We start from the raw sequence: 279 nt of genomic DNA on the forward strand, positions 1-279 counted from the left end.
TCAAGAAGAGTCTCTACACAAAAATGCTTCATTGCTCAGCCCAAGCACACACCAAGTGGGCCCGGAAGTGGATTTTTATGTCATTTACTCATCTCTGTACACCTTAGGCTACTAGTTCTCTATAAGTAGGACCTTTTACTATTGTATTGAGATATCTGGGGGTAGTTATCCTTGTTCTGATGCTATCTTAGATCATTGGGAGGCTGGCCATTCGGCCATGCCTAGACCTTGTTCTTATGTATTTTCAACGGTGGAGTTTCTACACACCATAGATTACGG

This window comes from Arachis duranensis, chromosome 3 (assembly GCF_000817695.3).
Source record: "Arachis duranensis cultivar V14167 chromosome 3, aradu.V14167.gnm2.J7QH, whole genome shotgun sequence".
Classification (NCBI taxonomy): Eukaryota; Viridiplantae; Streptophyta; class Magnoliopsida; order Fabales; family Fabaceae; genus Arachis; species Arachis duranensis.